A 23629-nucleotide genomic window follows, 5' to 3' on the forward strand; every position below is an offset into this window, starting at 1 on the left:
TGTCTAATACAAATTTCATATGTATTTGTTCCCACTTTTGTCTTATGTGTCCTGGGTAGGCTCTGTCTGTCCCAGATGTTGTTTATGGCCAAGGTGCACAAGAGTGGAAATTCATGCTGAGAGTTGAGATATTCGGCTTGGATGTCACTGCAGATCCAATCCTCAAACCACTTTTCATGCACTTGGAGCCGTAACAGGGCGGCGTTATGGGAGCATTTTGTGGATGAATATTTTCCGCATGGCCTCTACAACAGAGCAAAAACATGTTTTTGTCATATTTTCACCTTATGAAAGGGTCGACAACTAGTGGCCTACAACCATCATACACAAGACAATGAGTAGTTTCATGTTTTATTGGTGAGTTAACAAACTTTATATTAGACACACACACACATTAGTGACTGGACTCGGGGCCATCATCAGCATTTGAGATTCTCGTTCACGTCAACAACCATGTCCTGAATAAACTTGAATCGCTTACTTACCCGAAAAATGTTTCATAGTCGAACATATGAAAATTTAAATTTGATCAAAATATTAAATGGTAAATGTAGTGCACGGAATAGTGATTTATCTTCATATATTTAATAATGTTAATAGTGATTCATCTTTATATATTTAATAATAATAATAAATCGGATTTATATAGCGCTCTTTCTAGACACTCAAAGACGCTTTACAATGGAACGGATACATTATTCATGCACTTACACATCCACACTGTAGTGGCGGTAAGCTACTTAAGTAGCTACAGCTGCCCTGGGGTAGGCTGACGGAAGCGTGGCTGCCAGTGTGCGCCTACGGCCCCTCCGACCACCAACAAATATTTGCACCTTCCATACACGAGCGTGAGTAGCACTGGAGGCAATTTGTGTGAAGTACCTTGCCCAAGGACACAACGACACATGACTTGGGGAGAGCGGGGAACAAACAGCCAACCTTCTTGGTTACGACCGTCTCTACACCCTGAGCCACGGCTGCGATTTACGAAGCCATACGACTAAGTTATCTCATTCAAACATATTGAGTTGTCGGTCGACACAGCGTACGAACCCCATGGAAATAACTAATAACTTGCTTTAAGCACCGGGTACCGCACCGTCGACCCTGGCTGGCGGGAGAAACAAGGATGTTGTTTTATTACAATTTAAATACATCTGTCGTGTGTAGCTCGAGCAGCAAGCAAACAAACGTTCTTTCCCTTGCCCCCCTTCAGTACGCCCCACCTGCACTTATGGCTCTTATTGGAGCATGAAATCACATGTAAACTGCGCACGCAATGTGTCAAAGATATTACAGAGGCAAGAGCATACACTTCCACAACAGCTTGGTTTGGTAACCTCGTTATACTATAATGACTCAAATAGGAAAATTACGAATTGGTGTTTGTTTACAACAGCCATTCCACAACTTTATTCAAGTTAAAGCATACAGTATATAGAATATCAATAATTTATCCAGTATATCAGTTTTCTTTAAAATTGCATGAAATGAATGGCAATTTTCTGTGACCTTTTTTCCACATATATTCATTAAATAAATAAATAAATAAAATAAGGGATGCACGATAATGATGAATGAATGACCGATACCGATAAACCAATGATTTAGAAAGTGCCGATGTCGATAACCAATAAGTAAGCCGATAATTGTTTGCAAAATTACCTTGAATACAAATATAGTTTCGAGTCCTACTATAAGGCTAACATGTACAAATACATTGAAACATTGTGCAAAGCACCATAAAGCTGAATGTTATTGATATCTCTGCTTCAAAGACAACAAGTAACTAATTTTGAATTTGCCAAAACAAAAAAGTCATGTTTTAAAAATGCAACAAAAAACTGCGAGGGCAACATTTTGGGGAGACACATTAAAGAAAGTCCACACTGGCGACTGCCATGATGCATCTTCTGTCAACACGAGGTCCGTTGTGCGCACATGACGTCACAAAAATGCGACACTCACACTACCATAGGAGCGGGGAGGGGTTGAGGAGTTGGGCACAACTTGAGCCACAACCACAACAGATGGACCAACGCGGCAAGTCTCTTATCATCGGCGGACTTCTGTATTATCGGGTCTATCTGTGTGGTGTCAAATTGGTTGATAATTGCCGATAATTATCTGCAGATTTCTTTATTATCTGTTTTATCTGTTTGACGTCAAATTGGTCGACAATTGCCGATATTTATCGGCCACCGATATTATCGTGCATCCCTAAATAAAATGAAACACAGAAAAAGTCCCAATCAAAAATGTGGCTCAGTACGACTTCTTTTCAAGGAATACAGTGCAAATAATGGGCTCTTTGCATAAATCCACTACTTCCTGAACTCAATACCACTCCTTCATTTCCTGTCTTTCATGAGTGGACAAGCTGATTAATCCAGGTGTGCCTGACCTCAGTAACCATGACGACTATGGCCAGATACACCTGGATTAATCAGTTTGTCCAATCATGAAAGACAGGAAACAAAGGAGTGGTGTTTCTTTCAGGGAGTAGTCGAGCTGTGCAAAGAGCCCATTTCATTGAATCTAACAGTGCAATGTCAGCGCATCGGCAAGCTCTGCAGAAGCCTGATAATGATCCTGATCATTTGAGTCAGGCATGTTGGAGGAGGGACGCATATAAAACATGCAGGATAGTGGCCCTCAAAGATCAGAGTTGCCCATCCCAGCTCTAAAACGTGGCTTCTGTCCATACAACGCGAATCACATGCAAAGCATCCCCCACTCGCTAGGAGATTACTCGATTCAGAAGACTTGCTAAATCGCTATTGAATTGTGGAGAAAAGTTGCTGAATCCATATTGATTTGCGAGGGAATGTATTGCAATGTATTGACAAATCGATGTTACCCACCCCTAGACGTGGAATACATCTGCAGGCCGTGGGTTTGATTTCTGCGGCCTTCAGCTGCCTCCAGACTAAACTGCCTCTGCGCTGGCCTAAATAAGGTGTGTTTGGCTGGGGCTGGGGGAAGGGGCGTCTACCACCTCTGTGCTCAAGCTTCTCAGTTACACGTAACACTCACACACACAAACACACACACACTCACTCACTGTGTGCATCCCCCAGGCTGAATGGAGGTCATATTTCCCACTTATGTGCTGGTCAGTGAACACCCCCAGTCCCAGACAGACGACTAGATCCAGAAATTCGTCAGTTCTTTGAAGTTGCGTCATTTTAGTTTTGCAGATGACACACTTTCTCCATAATTCTGCTTCCTCTGTAACTCTTTTGTGTTGAAATGAAAGCCATGTCCATTTCCCAATATGCACAATTATGTGAGCAGTTTTCTTTTATTCAACATATTGAATTAGTGTATAATTATTTGGAAAATTCTCTGATTGACGGAAAGGGTCATAGCACCAGGTTATATTTCACTTAATTCTTTAAAAAATATTTGGTATCTTGTATTGCTTTTTTATGGAAGCCCATTTCCGCCATGCCAAGTTTACAAATAAATAAACAAAATAAACACACATGGAACTCTAAAGCTATGGTTAGAAGGAGCAAGACAAAGCTTTGCAGAAGTATACAATAATAACAAAGTCAACTTTTAGATTTTATGTGATTGTGTTTCAAATGTTGTTTCCCGGTGGATGGGTTTGAGCTTGAAACTGATCTGACATTTAGTTTTTTTACTGGCAGAAAAGGTCTTCCCAAACTAAAAAAAAAAAAAAAAAAGGAATCAGGATTCTGACAGTAAAACAAAAGAAACGTTTTTTTCCCCCAGTTGTGGAAATGGGATCTTGACGGTGGGAAAAAAATACAATTTACTGATGGGAGTGGTCTTTCATACTTTTTTAATGTCATTGGGGCATTTTACTGAAATGGGGGGAAATTCCACATGCAGAAATCTTTTTTCCTAAATTTGCCTATTATTTTCCATAATGACTTTCTTCACGCTTCTGATTTGGCTAAAATTGGCACCTACTAATTTGGAGGTTAGTGATTTACATTGTTTTTTTCTCATTTGTACACCAATTTTTTTCTTGGTTGTACCAAAGATGTCTACTCGTAATTTCTACATGTACAGGTTCTCTTGCTTCTTTATTTCAACAATAACAGTATTTGGTGCAATTGTCCAGCTCACTTGAACTCTTTCTGACACTTTATACTAGTCACACATACATATGTACTGTAACTGCACTGAATAACCTATATGAACTGTGAAATAATTTTGGACCTGGAACACACCAATACAGTAAATTATTATAATTCCTTATTGGGGAAACTATGACACCGCTAATCGGGTTTTCTCCATGGTTTTGCTTCGTGTGAAAAAATGTAGTGGTTTCATTTCGCTCGCTCTTCAACAGCAACACAGAAGTCATAAAGGTTTGAGTTTTCGGCCCTTTATGACAATAACCAAAAGCACAAATTTTGTTTTCCCCTTCAGCAGTACAGACACTCAGCCAAGTTCAGCAAAGAATTTGTTTAGCCTTGAAAATAACACATCTAACTGCATCCAGATGAAAGGGTGAAAAAACAAAAAGAATTGCAAGATGTTGACGGTCAATCATATGAGACCTCACAATGCATTGTTAAACAACAAACATCAGTCCTCAAAGTTAAGCAAATTAACTGGTTCTTGGGCATATTAAACATATAAAAACAGTGTAATGAGACAAGTGGCAACCAGGACTTTGCCATTGAAGTCATTTGAATGTCCCATAAAAAAGAGCAAATGTGCAACTATAAGCAGATTTGTAGAGGCATTAGCCAATCCTTCCAAATGCTTTCTTGTAACTGTGACTCATGTTTTTTTTTTAGGAAGCATTGTGAAGGTGTCACAAGCACAGTGCACAGACCGAAACTAGATAATTTCCAAAAACTACCCATGAAGATATGTATGTTTTGCATTTTACTACTTTAACTGTATGGATCACTCACTCAAAATCAGTGGAAAGCTGTTGTGATAGGCCTAATTATTTTAAGCAATCCTTGTTTGTGTGTGTTGTATGATAGCATTCTCTCTGTTGCTGACTTATGGTTGATGAGACACACTTTCTTCCCTCCATCTGTGTATGGGTGGATTCCCCTCGGGCGGGTCCCCCCCCACCCCGCCAAAACGAAAGAAAAGGTCAGTTGCAGTTTTACGACTGAGTCTGTCTGGATGACATTTGGACAAAATTAGTTGTGACGGTTCCAAGAAGCGTTACTGATTTCAGCTGAGTCAGCAAATGACGACCTGGAAACTGATCAAAGGCTTGCAGCCCAGTCCTGAGGCTTTTGACTTTGGGGGTAGAGATGTGGTCACATAGAAGACCTTACACCCTCTATTTCTGAGGGAATTCCATTGAGGGTCCAAGGGAAGGTTGGAGACATGGAATCTGAGATGGTTATTTTCAAAGCCTTAACGCTAGAGGCAGCTGCCTGGATTTGTGGCATCAATGCCTTTTCTGGAAAACAAGTAGAGGGTGGCTTGTTTCAGCCAGTAGTAAATAGCAACCTCATTGGTTGTAGAAGTTAGAAAAACAGATGTAGGAGAAGTTACAGGAGGAAGTTTTGTAGAGACTTGACAGAGGTTCTGGCTCGTCCGGAAGGAAATGTCGGGCTGAGAGATGCTTCTGTTGTCTTCATTAGTCGAGCTGGATCATCCAGATGGCGCTCTGAGTAAATCATCTTTGAATTGGAAACCCAGTTTCAGGAGTTTGCTTCTGATTTTTACCCATCTTTCCTCATTTATTTACCTACTGTATGTCGACTTGATCTGCCAAAAATGAAACATACAACTGAGGTTAGCATTGCACACTTGGAGGTTGTTTAAACCCTTCAAACCGACTGAACTTTGGGGCTTAGGTTGACCTGGATTTTAGCCAGGGAAACATCTCTAATTTGCCACTGGTGTATTCTTCTTAGTTTAGAGGAACCCTTTATTAATATCTTAAGGGGAAATCCACATTTTTCACATTGGCCAAAAATAGACACATCCTTTAGAAGTGAAGGGGAAAGGCTGTTTGCATACAAATCAGCGCCCTCCAAGCTTCTGAGGGTTTACCTTGCTCAAAGGGCTCCTTGGAAGTGCACAGGCACATCTTCTTCTCTCTCTTTTTTTTTTTAATAAGGCCCGCAAGTCATCTGTCTTTGGAATGTCACAGAATTCACCCCTTCGTGTTCCTGACTTTGCCCTTATTATATCCCACTGGGAACGATCCACACATTAAGTTAGTCATGTCAGATGCCATTGCAGATTTTCTACAGGTTTGGAAAAAATAAAGTTTTAATCTCCACAGATTCCATGCCACTGAAAAGAGTTACTAGTTTCATTTGAACTGACATTATTGCTGAAACAATGTTTTCCGCGTTTTATTTCAGGAACAATAATTTAAAAAAGAGTTTTACTGTGACATATTTTGACAGACACCACTAATATTTTGATACATATTTCAGTGTTTCCCAAAGATTTGAAATCTACTAGGGTGGGTGGACTCCGGCGGTGGGGATAGGAGGGGGTTTGGACGGGAGGTGGGTCTCAGTCCTGTTACTCCTCTAGCCTCACGATCCACAAGTGAGTGACGGCGAACTAACGTTACATGTGGTATATTTTGTCGCGACACATTTTTTCTTTTTAAATATATTTTTAATATATTTTCTTGAAAATTTCTTGGGTGGTGGCCAATTTACTTGGGTGGCCCGCCCAAGTATTAACATGGTGAGGGAAACACTGTATTTGTTAGCAGAGCTGACAACATGAAGAGTTTATGTTTCTTTTGCAACTTTTGTTCGGGGCTAAACAAGTTTCCTCTGCTTACAATCTTAAAGCAGTATATTTTTATTTTAGATTGAAAGCATAGTTAAATTTCACTACCTAATTTTGACCTGCACTCATCAGACACATTTCATCTGAAATCTGCTTTTGTCAATCATCTGCTAAAATGTTTGTATTCGTAATCTAATTGTTGAAACTCGGTTTACTAAAACAAAATGTGCTCTGCTCTTCTTCAGTGAGTTAGGAGTTTTCACTTGTCTTCAATATATAGGGGGATGATCTGTTTAGAACTATCCAAATGTACAATGACGCGCAATACATTATTTTGTGCAGCGACTTAAGAAAACAGTTTTTACTGGTTTGGCTCAATAGTCTGTGTTTGATTGTGATAAATCAAAAATCATCATGAGGTGTTTTATTTATTTATTTACCAGACAGTAACACTATACGTACAGCAAAGATGACCAACATGGTGCCTACGGTCATCAGGTATCTCCCCATGGACCTAATGAAGTAGCCCGCGGCCATTTCTAAAATGGCTCACCAGTAATGAGAAATTGTGATTTCCTAAGAATATTGTTGAATCAATCATTTGAAGATGTAAACACTCATAGAGAGTTATAGAACTTGTGTTTTGTATTGATATTGATCTGTTTCCTATCCATTCGTTTTCAAATCCCCTTTTCCCTGGTTAAGGTTGCAGGGCTCTGAAACCTATCACAGCTGACTTGGATGAAACGTGGACTCCACTCTGAACTGGTGACCAGTCAGTTACAGGGCATATATGATATAGACGCCATTCACACTCACATTATTCACAAAGTCACTGATTGGGAACTGAGCTCATGCTGCCTGCACCGAAGTCAGACTTCTTGTTAAATCATTGTCATTAACATGATCAGTGTCTTCATATAGATGAATAAGATTAATTGGCTGGTGCCCCTGGAACACAGCCTCATCAAATTTAGACCTGATGTTTTGTTCTGTTGTGGAGCTTTTCTGCATCACAGCTCGACATAAACGAGTCACACCACCAAGGTTGTTGACACTTGTTTCACCCACAAGTGACGGGAATCTTCTTTCCTGTTCTTCTCATCGTTAGATGTCGCTCATCTACAGTATGAATTCATTGAGGGTGGTGTGCTCTGAAGCTGTATTATGTTTATTGAAGGGCGATATTATTAGCCAGTGGAGATGCTCATTCTAAACATGGAGTGATAAAGCACGGTTGTTGATTGGCTTTCCTCTTCAATGTGTCGTGTTGCTGAAAAAATGGAGGATACCCAGTGGGATACATTGTGGTTGACCTTGCTCTTGTAGCTCTCCAATGGAGTCACGCCACCCTTTATCAGAGTGCCCAATGGAATTGGCTACATCCGGAGACTTTTTTTATCAAACATTTACTTTTGCATGACCTGCCTTTCTTTGTTTCCACAATGATGTTACATAAGGAGGGGGGTTAAACAGGGAGGCATTAATGTTGTTGGTTATTTTTAGGTGACTCACATCCAGTCTGCTTAGCATGAAGGGAGACGCATATGCACACACACACTAGTGCCACCTGCTGACTATAAATTTGTTGTGTAGACAGCTGCTTGGTGAGAAGTGTTGAGCAAAACGTATAACATTACATTCTCACTTTATTAAAATGGAAAAACTAGTAGTTCATTTTTTCCCTTATGAATATTTATGTATAGGCTGGCCTATAAAATTCCAACGCCAGCTGTCAGAAGAAATGCCCTTCAGGCAGCAGACTTTACAGAGGGCTGCGGTGTCCTACAAAAGAAATATGATCACATAATATTAATAATCCCCTTCCTTCTGTGTGTGTGTGTGTGTGTGTCTTCAGGCTAATTGGATTGGCCCAAGCTGTGCTGTTGCAGAAGCTGGACTTGCAAGAGACAAAAGGTAACGAGCGCCAAGTGTTTTACATGACGCCATCATCACATGTCTGTGATGAAATTGTTATACTGAGAGTTGTTGGTTGCCAAGGTCTCCCGTCCCTACCATGTGAACATCAGCTGGTATTAAACTCCCTTCACTTCCCCTTCGGGATACAGAATAGACATGCAAAAACAACAGACATGAACATTGATTTAAGGCAGTATGTAAAGCAGCAGCAAGGATTTGCATGGGACTTGAGCGCATGGAATATAATCATTTGATCCATCAGCTGACGGAAGCATGATCGAAAGTGGCTGTAAAAGTGCATTTTTCAACTTCCCACATTCTCATCAGCCTGTCAGATGACTGGAGCATGCTATCCTGTGAAGACACTGAAACAAATGTATTCATCGTCATGCAGATGCACCATTGTAAAGAAACTTGACTTGAGAAATTCAAAAGGAAACTTGGTTGCACAATTACAATTATGTGCTTAAATTAAACTTAAATGAATAAGAAGTATCTTTTTATCATCTATCTAAAGAGAAGCAATGCGGGAAGAAGTAAATATTTTGGGGTAATGACGTGAGGCTTTTCGGTCTCATTTATATCATGGAGATGTCTACTAAAGATGACATCACTTCATTGCCGTGCGTAATAAATGAACCGTCTGCGTGGCTGACCCCGCAATCACCACAAATGTCAACTTTATGCTTCACCTTTCAAGTGGGACTAAATTAAAATCAAATATGAAGTCAACACTTATTCAAAACAATTTTGCAGATTCACAGACTATGGTCAGTAGTTACCCCGCTGGGCTTTTGATGACGTATAGGTCTGATACATGCAACCTGTCCATTCGGACTGAGGTTGCATTGCAGAAAATCCGATACGTATCTGATCTAGGGCCACATATGAAAGTGACCCAGGTCAGATTTGAAAAAAATGAAATTAAGACACTCAGACTGTCACTGTCCTAAAAAAAAAACATATTCTGTGTTTGTTGTAATATTGTTGAAATGAAATATGGTAGATCCCCTCTCGAAGCATGTGTCTATTGGTGTTTGTGTTTGTTGCTGTGGCACATTTGTAAGTTTGGCCGTGCTATATCTTATGTCTGTGTGGGTTCAAGACCGGTGGAAAAAAATCACCTCTTCCCTTACAGACATTTATTACCAACTGAGACACAAAGTTCTCCACAATGAGAGATTGTCTATGGCCACTTGACCATATGCTGTCCGATATCGTGCTCGACCACATTGAGGTTCAGCACAGACATGACAAACAAAGTGTGTGTTTCTGTCCATAATGATAATGAAAAATGCTATAAAAACCAGTAATAGTAATTGTCTTATATCTAGAATTTGATACATTTTAGCAAATCAATCAATAACTAATAATAATTGATAAATAATTGATGAATGTATACAGGTATATACCTGTTTTATTTAAGGCAGTTATTCTGCCATTTGGTTGATCAAAATGTGTAGAAGTGATTATTGATCACCATAACCCTGTCTTGACGAAATTATGGCACAACTTCATTACAACCAGCAGAGGCGCACCTAGTTCTATAATAAGAGTTGATTTCTGAACAAGTTGATGTAAAACTATGGGAAGTTGAGATACGTCAGTGTAAACCTACTACTGTACAAATAATCTTTGTAAACAATAAATAAATAAAAATAAACGATTACATCTTTTTTGTAAATTTTGCACACATCCAATTAAGGAAATTTAGTCAAATACCAGTACCTTGATATTATTTAGTGCTCAGTTTTGATTAACCTAGTGAGCAGTGGTGGGCGGTGTTTTTTAGACGTAGGCCTTTACTCAGATCAACACTCAAGTAGCTCTAAAACCAATCAGAGGACGGATAAACGCTGACGTCCCCCAAGGCCTGCGAGCAGGCTTTGTTTACGTTCTGTGTAATCAACTTGGAAACTGAATTGGTTCAGATTCTTAAAATAAAGTTGCTTTATTTCAATTGTACAGGGCCTTCAATTTGGAGTCAGAAGGTTTTGGGAAGTTTAATACTGATATACTGTAGCAACAGATGAAAGCTGAAATCTGATTGGACAAAAAAAAAAAAATAACGACTGCAAGATGCACAGCCAAGACACATACTGTGAAATGAAGACAAAAGACTGTAAAATAAATGTATACAATATTTTACAAATGTATACAAAGTTTTAAATTCAGGTCTGGGCTTTTGGTAATGTTTTGAAGGCCCTGACAGGCAGCACGCCACTGGTAGTGAGTAATTGCAGTTCATGGTTTTGCCTGAATTGTGTACATTCAACCTCAACACAATAGGCAAAGCAAGGCAGGTTCATGTCTACAGTGCATTTCATACACAAGGCAACTCAATGTGATTTACACAAGCAGACACAATACCTACAAGCATCAACAAACACAATAGTTAACGACATTCGGAAGCAAAGCAAAGAAAACAAAAGTAGCCTACCAAAATTACAAAAAGAAAATATATTGACTAACACATTAACAGATAGCTTTAAAAACATATAAGATCTTTTTGTAAAATAAAAAGGAGGAAAAAAACTTTAAAAACCTTTAGAAGACCAAAGGTATAAGAAACAAAACAAGTTTTTAACCTGAATTTAATAGCATTTACACTCTAGGCTGACTTGACTTCCGTTGGCAGCTTATGTGTGCAGCACAACAGCTAAATGCAGCTTCACCATGTTTACTTTGAACTCTGGGTTCCACTAATTGACCCAAGTCTGCAGATCTCAGAGCCCTACTGGATTTATAGGCAATCAGCAGACGCCTATTTAGCTCATTTTGGGGGGTGCTTCAGCACCCCCAAAGTGAACAATAGCACCCCCTAAATCTTGGAGTATATACTGTGTGTATATATATAGATATACTTTACTGTGTGTTCTTTTTAACAAGCTAGAAACTTATAGCTAGAATATATATAAACCATAGAGTTTTAAAGTAATATTTAAACAACAAAAATACAGTACACCCCCCATTTGATTGAAAATGGTTTCATCCAACTCGACCCTGCTCATCTCTGCTTTTGCTTACAAGCAAGCGGCGCAGAGAGCGGAGCGTGTTGTCCTCCTCAGTCCATTCACGGGGTACCTCTGTCTAGAGTAATGAAATTAAGTGTTCCTTACTTACACCAGGATATGTGAAAACTATTTTACCTTCTACCACTCAACACCAACACATTATTTTATACTAGTACTCATACTTTGCTTAATTGTACCTCAATCATGTTGCTACTTCCTAATGAGAGAAACTTACTAACGTGCGTGGCGTGCGTGTGTGTGCCTGCACAGAAAAAAGTAGCCTCATGGAGTTAAGTCATGGACATAAAATTGTTTTTCAGCAATCAAAAGCTCAATTTTGAAGTATTTGTATTAAAGACAAGATGTAACCTCTTTGGTGAAGGTTTTCATGTATGCCAGATCCACCACACCAGCATCTACCGAAATTCAAACACAATCTGCTTCTTCCTCTGGTCGTTGAATCGTTGGAGGCTGATGTCTGTGGATCTCACTCTGCTTCATCTGTCCTTCCTTCCTTTCCTCAGTCTTTCCTTTGGTCTCTTGAGGTCTCCCTAATTTGTTGGAATTTAAATGTTTCTGGGGTTGGTGAAAGATTCTGGTTGGTAACCCGGTGGGTAGTAGGTGATGTCTGGTCGGTGCTGGATTTCACTTTTCTTTCTTTTCTTTGATCCTTCCTCGGATCTCCTGACAACCTCATGACTCTAGCGAGATTCTAAAGTATTTGGTTTAGGTGAACGGTATGGGATTTTGAATAGGTTTTAGGTGAATTAATGAGCACACACTTACACGCACACACATATGCACACTCGCATACAAAAAGAAGAAGAAAAAAAAGAGAGCAATGATGATGACATGTCAAATCGGTAAGATTACTGAATGAACAATACTGGGCGCTCTCAAGAGGAAAAAAAAAAGGACTGGAGTGATATGGTTTGATGTCTTTGTTTTGGTCAGAACCCGAGCTGCAGTGTTCTGAATGAGCTGCAACTGTCTCATGCTTTTGTGAGAGAGTCCAGTCAAAAGGACCGTTAGAATAATTGAGTCTACTGGAGATAAAAGCAATCGATAAGCTTCTCTTGGTCTGCTTGGAGCATGCAACCTCAACACAATACATAGAATGCATTATATTCTCAACTATGTTGTCCGTGTTTCTGAAACCTCGTGGATGAATTAGTTTGGGGCTAAAATGAAATGCACACCTCAATTTGGTGTGTGCATGTATATTCCCATGTCAGCCAATACACTTAAAAATACACAGTGTACATTCACAGGGTGCTTGTTTGAGGTTTGAGGGTGTGTTTGCGTGGTTTCTATGAGGAGCCACGTGCATGTGGCTAAGATGAAATTTAAGTCAAGCGCATTTGAGGGGCAGCATAGCATTTTCGTCTCTCTGTTTGTTCGATGTAGTCCATTAATGTTTGGCTTTGTATGTCTGAACGAGCCATTGACATTTTCTTCAACCGTTATTCCAAAAGGACCTCTCCTGCCAGCAAAAGGTCACAATTTCAATGAATGTAAGGAAGTAAAAGGCTCCACTGTACTGTGTAGTATTTTGATCCTTGCTCTCAAACCACCTAATTGTAGCTTTCGCCAATGTTTTCCACAAACACACTCTCATGCACTTTTGAATGCTAACATGCTGAGCAAACTCATTAGTGTTGTTTTGAATACTACAGTTACACTCATTTGTAGCTTTATGTTCAGATGTACCCAAAAATGTGTTACTCAATAAGTGAATGAGGTCACATCATGCACGTGCAGGCGTCCAACGAATTAAATATAAATGACAAAATCAGTCTGTTTGAAAACACTGATTGTCCTTGTGTGTGAAGGTCAATAGTGATATCCAGCAGACTTTGTGGCTCCTGAATATTGAATGAATGTTGAGTGTTTTCTTTCTCGGCCAATGCCAGGATAGAATTGTTATCATAGATGTAGTCTTTGAACCTGGTCTCTTAACAGTTCCATAGCTGCTTTCATACTGTCTATTGTAGAGTTTCATACCTAAATTTACATGCCACTTAAGCGACAAAATGCATACCATGCAAAGCAGCGTTGAGTGTGTTGAGGAAATATGGGAATTATTATATAAATAATGATCAAATAAGGCATTCTAAAAAAAAAAAAAAGTCTTGACATCTTTTGCTTTTTAATGACAGAAAGACTGAGGTCATGTTGTTTGGATCAACTGATGCAGTTCCAGTACTGACATAATACTTGAAACTCAAAGTAACCAATCAATGAGACCGGAAGGTTGATCTCAAACTTAATGCTGAGATCACCTCAGTTATCAAGTAGGGCTGCAATGCAACCAACAATTATTTCAATAAATGATTAATCTGCCCATTAAAAAAAAAAAAATATATATATATATATATTTCAATTGCCCTCATGTCTTTCCTCAGTACATCCATCACCCTTCTCTTTGGTCTTCCTCTTGCCCTCTTTGCTAGCAGCTCAATACTCATCACCTTTTTACCGATATACAGTACTCACTACCTCTCTCTTCCAATCCATCTAAGTCAGTGGTGGGCAAACTCGGTCCTCAGGGGCCGGCATCTTGCAGGTTTTGAAGGTTTCTCTGCTGCAACGCAGTTGATTCCAATCAACAGGATCGTTACCAAGCTTACGCAGAGCTTGCTGATGAGCTGATCATAAATCAGCTGTGTTGGAGAAGGGAAACATCCAAAACCTGCAGGACTCCGGCCCTCGAGGCTCGAGTGTGCCCACCACTGATTTAAGTAATCTCTCTAACTTTTTCTCCAAAATATCTAATCTTGGCTGATCCTCTGATGACCTCATTTCTAATCGTATCCATCCTGGTGACTCCTAAAGAAAACCTCAACATTTTCATTTGCGCCACCTCCAGCTCTGCTTCCTGCCGTTTCTTGAGAACCACTGTCTCTAATCTATACTTCGCCGCTCTTATAAACTTTCCCCTTCATTTGAGCTCTTCTCTCACATAACAACCCTGTCACTTTCCTACACCCGTTCCAACCTGCTTGCATCCGTTTCTTCACTTCCTTACCACACTCACCATTGCTCTGGAGTATTGACTTATTTTAAAGTCTCCACCCTCACTATCTCTTCTCCCTGTAGCCTCACTCTTCCTCCTCTATGCCTTCCCTTTCATCAAAGCATATTCTGTCTGTCTTCTGTGAATTGTCATTCCTCTCCTTTCCAGTGCATGCCTCCACCTTTCTAAATGCTCCTTCACCTGCTCCCTGCTTTCACTGCAGCTCACAATGTCAATGTCAATTCCAGTCTGGCCTCATTTATCAGCCTTGTATCCATTACTATTGTTTAGACTGAGAAGAAGGGGCTTCAAGCTGATCCCTGATGCAGTCCCTCCACCTTTAACTCCTGTCTCACATCTACAGCACACCTCACCACTGTTCTGCTACCCTCATACATGTCCTGTACCATTGGAACATGCTTCTCTCCCACTCCAGACTTACTCATGCAGTACCACAGGTCCTTTATGAGTATCCTGTTTATAGGCTTTCTCTAGATCAAGAAAGACACAATGCAGCTCCTTCTGACCTTCACTGTACTTCTCCATCAACACTCTCAAGGCAAATTCCGTAATGCATCTGAATGTGATAATTATTTGTGACAAATATGAACACTCTCCCGCACGTAGTCCCGCTGTGTTGTAATTTGTTACTGACAGAATTGTAAAACTATGAAAATCAGATACATTGTTTAGGAAGTGAATTTCTGTCGGTTCAAGGTTGGCAGCCCTGTTGTTTTGTACTATTTACTAAATAAGTGTTTTACCTTTGGTTTATACTGGTCTTTTATCACTGGTATTTTATCTATTTGCTTTGTTTATGCTATGCTATGTTAAGCACTTTGGTAAACTATGTTGTCCTTAAAGCGCTATGAATAAAGCTGATAATGGATCGATTGATGGATTTACTATTTTTAATTCCATTTTTTGTTAGTTCAAAGCACAGCGTCACTAAGTGCACTGCTTACACTAACGATATGGATGCAAAAAGGGGAGCTACTGTACAAAAGAACAGTCGGTGTTGCCAACTTAGCAACTTGGTGGCTATATTTGGCGACTTTTCTCACCACTCTAGTGAATTCCTGTTAAGACAGACAACATGTGCAGAATCATTATCAGTTTTTCCCAAATGAGTCAATCGCACTGAATATTCCCAAAGACATTGGTTATATTCGTGAGGTATAAGGACTGAGCCATATGTAGTAAAAATTAGTCTTGTTCCAATACCGTTTTTTGGCCCCCGATTCTGATACCCAGCTTTGCAGTATCGACCGATGCCGATACCATACCGATACCTACGTTTTTTTTTCAACATGAAAAAGCTGTCTTGCCATTGGTTCAGAGCATTCAAGGGCCAATAGGATGTCTTAGCTCGGCATGCAGTGAACATGTCACACATAAGTGAATGTCGTGCACGAGCAAGACACAAGATGTTGCATCCAAAGTCCTATATTAGCGTCGGAATTAATGGTATCGGCATGTTACTTGTTAGTACTCACCGATACCGCTGTTTTAATGCAGTATCGGGGCCTCTGCCGATACCAGTATCAGTATCAGAACAACACTAGTGAAAATCTGTGAATAATTGACACACCCCAAAAAGGTTTATAACTGCCACTAGAGGCCATACGATGGCGGCAAAGCACTACTGTCTACGCTTCTAAGTGAAGCTCCTCAGCTCACTTCAATGCAGTTCCTTGGCACCAAGAGGCCACAAGATGGTCACGAAGCAATATTTTTTTAAGGTACTGACACGGAATGGCAAGGACAAAGTTCACCTGGCAGTTTTTGGCCGTCGGCAGTAGTATCAGAGCCATAACAGTTATAGTTACAGTACTTTTTCACACTGCCCATTATAGAGTTTTCTCCCAACATTGTTCTCTGTAAAAGGTATCAAAACAGAATGGCGGTTGAAAGCGACGAGACCAATTTGGCAGCTTTGAATGTGTCATCTAGAGCCTGACAACAGCACCTGTGTGTGTGTGGAAATTTTCAAGCCGGTATCAATACTGATAACTTTACTTCAGAATTGGTTCCTGAACTGTTTTTTTGTTGTTTTTTTCTCGACAGAAAGCCTGTAAAATCAATTCAAAAATTACATAATGCGTTACATTGCAAATCTTTAGTTGTATTCTTCAGCTTTGGTCAACTTCAGAGAAATGTGCTGACAGACAATACAGAAATGCTCACAGGCACTTATTTGTTAACTTTGGCACAAAAAACCCCAACAACAAACAATTAATATTCGTGCAGCACAGTTGCGATGGTTCGTAATCAAATCTAATCTGGATGTATTATAGCACACACCAAACACATAATGCCCATTGATTTAATGCTGCTTCTTTTCTTTCTTTTATATATTGTATTTACTATAAGTGTTATTTAAGTTCTAAGTATATGGTTTTATAAAGTACAATACTGCAAAATGCTTTTTCCATACCAAAAACATGTTCCAAACTTTTTTGTTGGTGTTTTCTTTTTAAGAGTTTGAAGATTTAATGGAGTTTCTATTCATACAAAGATGATTTGAGATGCAAGTGTTTTGAGCTACAAACATGGTCAGGGAACACATTAAACTTGTTAGTCAAGGCACCGCTGTATATCGGGATTGCAATTTATCGTAATGTTGTCTCTATGGGAACAATATCAATACACCAGCATGAAATATCCACACTGCCTTCTTTTTTTTCTACAGTAACTCCTTGCTTGTTTATGCTAAGAAACACATCGGTAGATTCTTTTTAGGGATTTATGGAATTTCGAGTCCCCCCTGCCCTATTTATGACTTGGTTAATTTTTACATGATTGTGGTTTGAGTTAAAAGCCTAGTGTAACCCTTAATTTTTCTATATATTGTAATGTATCACAGGTGGGTTTTATTCCAGTAAAGTGACTAATGTGCCTTTGCTATATCGTACACAATTGAAAAGTGTGATAATAGCGTGTCGTGAGTGACGTATTTTGCTTTTATCCAATTGCACATAGAATGCATGAGAAAAATCCAGAGGATGTCCATTTGGATAGGTTGTCCACCGCCATGCATATCTAATTATGTAGTCTCTGCCAACCGCATTTCGCTACGCTTGCTAACAAAGGCCACACAAGGAGGAAAAAGCATTGTGGAGTCAACACTTTGTCGTTGGGCCCATCGTTAACGTCCTCACCGCCGTTGTTCCTGTCTGCAGCAGCCAAAATAGAAGGCACATGCGTCTTGTTTTGTTTTATGTTACACAGCAGCTTAGCAGCCCTGGGAGCAGCTGAGATCAGTCTGACAAACACAATAGGGGGTAATTTGGGCAACAAATATGGCATGAATACAAACATCCATGCTAGCGTCTTAAGTGCACTAGTGTGTGTGATTGTGCAAGGACTTGCTGAGCAATCAGAATGATAATGTAGGAGTGAAATGCTCCATGCATCGATCTTGGCTAGAGGAATGTGCGGAAGCAAAGGATCAGCTTGTCTCTCCTTGGTTCTCTCTGGAATTATCTCCCCTCCTCGCATTGAGTAAGAAGCAGGGCAAGGAGGAAGAGGAAATGATGTCATCCTCCCATGCTCAGTCTCAAGGGTAGTGATATCATTGTTGATGGATCCACAGGCTTTCACTTCCTCTGCTTCTGCTGGTCCCCTTCCTTCATTTTCTTTGATAAAGGTTCGTTAAAACATCTCTATCACGTGTCCTTCAAAGCCCTTTTAGAACATATTGGTGAAATTATGTAACAATATTCTAATCAATTACAAGACATTTTCACCTTGCACTTCAGTTGAGGCGTTTCCTGTGTCACTGGTGTGTGTGAAAGAAGGTATCGATACAGTATGAGAAGTTTGAATTCAAACGACCGATTTTGCGGAATTCGGGGTATTATCAGCGGCCTAACAGGCAGGAAGGCAGCTGTAGGGATGGCGGAAAGCCAAAGTTGAACTCTCATCCCTGTTTGAAAACAATTGTCCAATAACTCCCCAGCTCCACACTCTTTAGGTTCTTTGGTCTAACCTTGCCTAAATTACTGCACAGAAGTATGGTGCAACACATACAAAACTTTACTACATCTATTCTTTATAGTATGAAAAGAGCCATTTAGAATAGTCCACAACATAGGTATTAATGGATCACACCAATCAGCTATTTGTAAAGTCTACAATAATAATAATATTGTAGAATTTCAAACAGCACAATGTCTTTATTTACAAAACCAGGAACAACCTATTAGCAAGCAATTTACAGGGAATGTTTCAGGAAAGGTATAAACTGCAAGATATGGCAAATTTTAGTATTAAAAAATGCGTAACTACAACAAAATTCTTAACAAACGATGTAGTGAAACTGGAATTGAAACAATGGTCAAATATCATCTAGTTTAAAAACAAAGTCAAACATTGATCTTTTCAAAATATGAGGACAAATTAGTTACAATATGACAAAAGTACATTTATATTATATAGTTATTTATTGTTTTTTCTTTTCATTATATCATTTTTGTATTAGTGTGTTAGCATTTTATTAATACAACGAGGGCTGCACAATAAATATATTGAAAAAATATTCATATTGCGATATTGGCCTATATGATATATATTGAAAGACAAACAATAAGTTTCGTATGGAATTTTATGCTTTTGTCTGAATTAGACCAGTCAGTCGCAAAACTTAAATGTGCATTGCCATCCAATAGGGATTTAACGATACATCGAAAATCGATTTGATATCGACGTAAACTGCTTAAAATATGCATCGATGTAAAAAAAAAATAAAAAATAAAAGAATTGATTCGCAACGCCATGTTAACTGTCAGAAAGACTGGAGGGAACAAAAGTTTAGTTCCATCATGTTGCATTTCTGTGTGTCTCTTTGAGCGGTAACACTCATTTGTTTATTACTTCCGGTGTCTGTACTAGATGTGATCGGCCTGCCAGATCGTATCGGGGTCACCTACCAATGACGTCACACTACAGGATTGCCTGGAAATGATCCGGTCGAAACATTGGAAAGGGAATATTAAAGATGTAATTTAAATAACAAAATGTATGGACTGAAATTTAAAAAATGAAAATAAACCTAAGAATATAAAAGCAAGATACGTTAAGATTGATTAGATAATAAAATAGGTGGAATAAATAATAAAGGAGACAAAATATAAAATAATGGAGATAAAGTAGCACATGTATGCAAAAACTAAAACAAATATTAATTACTTAAAAGCTATACACTCAAATTAATTTACTGAGATGAGACAAATATTGTCAGTTTAGATTGCTAATGTGTTCCTAATGATCATAATTTTTGTGATGTATTGTGATTTGAACAGCTAAAAAAGAAACCAAACCAAAGTGAATCGGACTCACGTATTTCGTTTAAGTAGCGCTGCTGTACTGACGTCATCGGCAGGCGCGAAGGCCACCGATACAATCTGGCAAACCGATCACATCTGGTACCAACACTGGCAGAGCCATTTTGGTGTGCGTTAACTGTGAGTCTGCGATAAAGTAAGTTGTCAATACATGATCTGTGACCCATCCATGATCTAAAGCGCACATGTGCAGCAGGTCAGCCATCTAGGCTGGCAAAACTACGCCAACTACACTAGGACAAAACATCTAAAAGTAATGCCTGTACATACAATCGGCGGTACATTTGTAACATTGTATAATGTCTGTGAAAAATATATACAACACTTTCATATCGTCTTGCTCTAGATAGACAGACAGATAGTGTGGTAAATTTTGTTCTCCACTGTTTGGCCTATTGCACAGGAAATTATCTATCTATCCATCTATATATCCATCTATCTATCCATCTATCTAGCTATCTATCTATTGGGACCAGGACGATATGACAGTGTTGTATACAGTATTTCATAGACATATAATTTTACGAAGGCTTACCGCCGTTGTACGTACAAGCATTACTTAGAGGTTTTGTCCTAATGTATTTGCCGTAGGTTAGCGAGCCAAGATGGCCGACCCACTGCGCATGCGCGCCTCAGATCGCGCAGCGGTCACAGATCGTGTCTTGACAGTAAGTACTCTGTTGTGTTCTAAAATGTGTTTAACATGTTTCTAGCTCATTCAACTTTCGCCCTGCGTTAATTGCCTTGTTCACGCCGAGTTAATTGTCTCTTTTGCGCCGTCACGACTTAATTGCTTCGTTTGCGTCATCATGACTTTCTATAAATTCCGTGAATGAGTCAGTGCTAAAAAATAGAACAGTGCCGTTACATACAGCACTCGCATGCGCATTATAGCGCATGCGCATTATAGCGCTTGTATTCATTCATTGTAGTCATTTGTAATGCAAATGTAGGTTTTTACATTTCTCTGTATTCTGTGTTCATACTATTTTAGGCATTGTTTTCTTCTGTTTTCGACCACACACAATCAGTGGTACTTTAACTACTTTAACAATTATATACATGCAATTGTGCAGTGAGGCAAATAAGTATTTGGCCAGTAACCCTTAGACATCCTTTTGGATTTTGGCAAAATACTTTTTTACCCCACTGGGTTAGGGACAACACTACATTAACCACAGCCGCTCTTTCATGTCTCTGCTGTAAACAAACTGCATGCACACATTGCCTAAAGTACTTTTTTTCTCCCTTAAGTCATTTTCACACATTTTCGAAATAAAGAATTCATTCATTCTTTCATTCATGCCATCCAAATATGTTTGCGAGAGACTCCATTAGTTGTGTGAATGCACATACAGGCATGCCCAACTTCTATGAGTTACCTCTTTTATGTTATGTTTGTTTTATGTTGTGTTTTTGTAAAGCGCTTTGAAAGCTAAGGCTGTTTGAAAGCGCTATATAAATAAAGATGACTTGACTTGACTTAAAGACAGGCAAATAAACGCTGGCTCTACTACAAAGCTTCTGATTCAGGGAAAACCCCAACTGGAATGGGCTACGTACAAGCTAATAATTACGTGAAGCGAAGAAATGCCCAAAATAGTTACGCGAAACGTGCTGAGCCGCAATGGCGACAAACCTTTTGGCAGTTTCAGAGATGTTATCAGAGCCTTTACAGTCACCATAACCATTAAATATTTTTTAGATCTGGATGATTACTGCCACGTGGCTCTGTGAAAACTGACACAGTTGCGGAAATAACCCCCCCATTCTTTTTTGTAAGTAAGGCAGATTATGCTGAGTTTTTGAAATTTTGCATGGTCTCTGTCTGTAAATGATGATATTTATTGACAATGGACAGCTTTTTTTTTTTATTATTATTAAATGTCATATTTCTAAACCTTTATAAAAAATACATAAAAGTTTTTGACATAAATTCCACAAAATCAAATTAGTTTTGGTTTATTTAAAAAATTTAAAAAAACATCACAAGTAGGAATGTTCTTACTATGCATGTGCCAATAATACATTTTAATGGTATGATTACCTTGAGCAAAAATATTGGGGTGTCACCGTATTAAAATTACACCTCTAAAATGCCATTTATTTTATTTTATTTTTTAAATAATTGGTTAAATTAAAACGTATTTCGTCTTGTTCAATTTTTAAGCAAAATATGGAATATTTAGTACTGAAGAAACATGTATCATATTAAGTCTAAACAAATAAATGTTAACATTCTTCTGTTAAGTCTTCTTTGTAAGTCACAGTGTCTCATCACAGGTGAGCCGATTTTAGAGCAGACCAATGGACTACTCATGTTTTCCTTGGGGCAAACTAGTACCCGCTGGCATTTCTTTTTTGGACAATACACATCAATCATCAGCATCTGTGTTTGCAATATCTCGTTTTGCTCCATTCCGCCTCCTCCTCCTCTGTTATGCACTGAGAAGGAGAAAAAAGTTAATTGAAGGCGATTAACTTCAGGCGGCTCCTTTCCACAGCTTTGCAAGGAGCCAATTATATTGTGCCCTGCTTGGACATCATCTCACAAAGAACAGCTCGTTACCAGTGACAGCCAGTATTAGCGATTATTGAAACCTTGACTTTTTAAAACTGCCATTCGCTTGTCCTCTTGTGTCATTTAAAGGAAGCATGTGTTTTCATTTAGGGTTAATTTTGGAGTGCATCCATCTTAAGTTTCTTTATTCCCTTGATTATTCTCAACATTTTTATTATGTCCCAACTCCCAAAATCCCACCCAGCCAACCTAAAAATATGACATATGCGCGATGACCTGTTTATAGAGCGGTGGGAACAAATCACGTCGAATATACTGAAGGGACTTTAAAAGCTTTTTTTTGGTTTAGTTGTGGCAGCGTCGAGCTGTGTGCTGTGTTATGCTGCGGGCGGCTGGAAGTCGCCTGTGTCCAGATGCGTGCTTCTACCGACGTTAGAGTCCTGCCTTTTCTCTAACCTAAAAATATATCCTGTAACACTGTATGAGCATCTGTCAGCTTCCTTATGCTACACAACAGCTGCTGTCAAAGTCCGTATTTAACTCTGTGTGAAATGTGAAAAGATCACAGCCTAGAGGTGAGGGTCACTTCCTGCCTGTTACGGTGTGAAGTGTTGAAAGTGTGCTAGGTTGAAGTCTTATTAAACTTCTCGCCTCCGCAATATTACTGCCCGTCAAAACGAACCTTTGTTGTTTTTTTGTTTTCAACACATAATGGATGGGGAGAACATCAACTCAACATGGTATTTTTCCATCTTTGGATGTAGTATCTATCAGCAGTAACAGTTAGTGGAGCCCGCAACAGAGGTCAGCCACTGTGGAATGCCAAGTACAGAGACAAGTGTGACAAAGAACATCTAACACTCATTTCTGCCCATTTCTCTTTGCCCAACAGCTATTTTATACATCACATCACACCAGATGCTGGTACAGTGTGTAGCCCTCCATATTTTGTGGTTCGGCACGCCCATTTATTTATTTTTTCAAGGGTGGTGGGGAGTCACCTTCCGTTTTTCGTGGACAATGCATATTGAAAGTTAATCAGTTTAGACGCTTTTCTGTTGTACCAGTTCTACCCCGAAACAGCCAGGCTCACCATATATGG

At 39.2% G+C, this 23629-nt stretch overlaps 1 protein-coding gene across 1 annotated transcript in view; it reads left to right on the forward strand.

Annotated features, from left to right (window-relative positions):
• Positions 1-23629, forward strand: part of LOC147164317 (ras-associated and pleckstrin homology domains-containing protein 1-like) — a 72431-nt gene that overhangs the window by 16429 nt on the left and 32373 nt on the right. The window contains exon 2 of the mRNA XM_086090601.1: positions 8570-8628. The gene's annotated coding sequence lies outside the window, so the exon portion shown is untranslated. The remainder of the gene's footprint in view (positions 1-8569; positions 8629-23629) is intronic.

The sequence above is a fragment of the Leptonotus elevatus genome, chromosome 12 (genome assembly GCF_054856555.1).
Source record: "Leptonotus elevatus isolate MCC_2025b chromosome 12, RoL_Lele_1.0, whole genome shotgun sequence".
Classification (NCBI taxonomy): domain Eukaryota; kingdom Metazoa; phylum Chordata; class Actinopteri; order Syngnathiformes; family Syngnathidae; genus Leptonotus; species Leptonotus elevatus.